The sequence below is a fragment of the Alosa alosa genome, chromosome 4, assembly GCF_017589495.1.
Source record: "Alosa alosa isolate M-15738 ecotype Scorff River chromosome 4, AALO_Geno_1.1, whole genome shotgun sequence".
Taxonomy (NCBI): domain Eukaryota; kingdom Metazoa; phylum Chordata; class Actinopteri; order Clupeiformes; family Clupeidae; genus Alosa; species Alosa alosa.
This window is the reverse complement of record NC_063192.1, coordinates 28730065-28732564: the sequence shown is the minus strand read 5'-3', so window position 1 is coordinate 28732564 and position 2500 is coordinate 28730065. Positions and strand designations below refer to the sequence as shown.

The following is a 2500-nucleotide window of genomic DNA, read 5'->3' as shown; positions in this document are numbered from 1 at the left end:
ACACCTCACACACTTGGAGTCAAGACAACAGCAGGGTATAGACACACACACACACACACACACACACACACACACACACACACACACACACACAGAATTAAACACATTAAAACTGGAGAATGATCTTGCATTCTCACACACTTAACCAATAGGAGTCATTTTCTATTTATCCGTTTCTAATCCATGGGCCACTGCCAATAAATGGCCACTGTGAGAACTTCGTCCTCTTTGGGCATTCGGAGCCACTGGACCACCTCAGAATGCCTGAAGAGCACAAATTTCTCAAGGTGTGGCCATTCATTGGTGGAGGCCAGCGAAAGAAATCCCTGAGGCATCCAGAGAGCCAATGAGGCTAGAAAAGGCTCAACGTCTTGTGTGCTCCTTCAGAGACCCTGATCATATTCATAACCATACATTGAGCTCACTCAATGCTACAAGCAGAGCTCTGGCGATCGCTAGAGTCCATCCATGGTCAGATGCGGCATCAGATGGGAACAGCTCGCCGCCGCTGGCACAGGCGGGCTACTCACAGGCACGAGGCTGTGAGAGCAGGACACTCACGCAATAAGTGTACATCACTCAGTGTGGGGATAGCCTGGCCACATGGAGCTGGGCAGCGGCCGCCAGATCTGCCGCCAGACTCGCTTTGAGAGGAATACTGCCGCCCTGAAACCGGTTTTCTTTGAGGTGGTCTTAAGACAAAACGAGGAAGTCGGCAAGGGTCAGCAGGGGACTTTGAGGCCAGCATGCTGGGGAGCAGAGTGTCGCTGGTTGGTTGGAGGACTTCGTCGAGTGTGGCTCAAGGTTTTCGTGATCGCTGAAGAATGCAAAAAAAAACGGACTACTTTCTTGTCTTGTCTTTCTGGACTACTTTCTTGTGGTGCGGCAACTTCATTTAAAGGTAGTGACCCGCAAAAAAAAATCTGAGACAGGTAATTGTGGATTGGTTCAGATTGATGACATTATCTGAGAATGATTCTTATTGGTTAACTTTGAGTGAACTGAAAGAGAAACCTACACAGCTCCTGCTGCTGCTGCCAGTGCATGTCTGACGCAGAGGTGAGCCATCAGTCCTCAGACAGACAGACAGACAGACAGACAGACAGACTGCTGCTCCCCTATCGGCTGCACAGCTCGTAATTGATCTGCACACAGCACACCCTCACTTCGCCAGCTCTCTGATACTGAAGTGGATTCTAGAACTTTTCAAGGCAACAGGTACGGAAAGCATCACAGTTTGCTCTCTACAAAACATGAACTCATCTTTCTTTCTTCTTCTCTTTCTCTTTCTTTTTTCTTCTCTTTTTTTCTTTTCTTTCATTTCATCCTCAAGGCTTCAGATCATTTTACAGCTGTAGTCAGATTTGTGCCAGAACATGCCTGGGTCTGGTGTCCACAGTGCTGTAGTCTTGTGTAAGAGTCATGATTACCCCATGATAAACAACTACATAAACACAAAGTTATTTGCAGTGGACTGAGACGTGTGTATCCTTTGTCTGTGTGTGCAGCGGTCACATGATGGGGCCACATGTGCCAGATGCTCCAGATGTTTGCAGGGGCAATTGAAGTTGTCTAGTAAATCCCACCCATCAGCCTCCTCTTCTCTGCATGGGACCTTAACTGGGTTCCTGAGCTCAGCACCACATTGCATACTGCTTTCGCTTGCGTCGGGGTTATGAAAATGGCTTCATTAGAAACCGTAAGCCCAACAGACGAGCCGTTTCCAACTGGCAGGGCAAACACCATAAGCCCTGGTGATTATACGTCATTAGAACCGGTTACTACGGTTACGCAACAGCACTCAACTGTTTACAGTTTTGCGGTTGTTGGTGTGACCGCGGTTACAGAGACTCTTTACAGATAGGAACAACTCTAAGAAGCTGATTCACAATAGATTTCCGGCCACAAACTTGATATCAACAACACACTAGCAGAGCCAGAGTACAAGGCACAGAACTGGACAGCCTCCCCGGCGTTTTCCCTCTGTGGCATTTACTCACACTCATATCAAGTGCTTTGCCCAAAACACCTTCACTAATTTATATTCTGGGAGCTGCAACTACACAGTTGCTTGCCTGAAGGTTGTCTGGGTAAAGTTAAGACTGCACAATCCTGCTCCTGGACATACAAGGCACACACACAAACACACACACACACACACACACAATCACACACACAGAGAGGTTTCTCAGTGGAGGCAGGGATAAGCAGTCAGTACCTAGACAGACTGTAATGGCAGTAATGGCAGTCACTGACACACATACACTCACACACACACACACACACACACACACACACACACACACACACACACACACACACACACAGACAGACTATGGCCCAGCACTAGCAGAGCTGCTAGCTTGAGGTGTGTTCAAAACACCAAACAAAGGTGAATGTGTTTGCAAATGTGTTGTAACTCTACATTTGATTGAGTTCACTTCTTCAACATCTGCAAACACACTCAAACGGTCTAAAGAGGCACAGTACATCTTGGAGG

The 2500-nt window shown here is 47.5% G+C and overlaps 1 protein-coding gene across 1 annotated transcript in view; it reads right to left on the bottom strand.

Annotated features, from left to right (window-relative positions):
- LOC125293329 (protein kinase C zeta type-like) overlaps positions 1-2500 on the bottom strand; it is a 153173-nt gene that overhangs the window by 40994 nt on the left and 109679 nt on the right. The window lies entirely within an intron of this gene.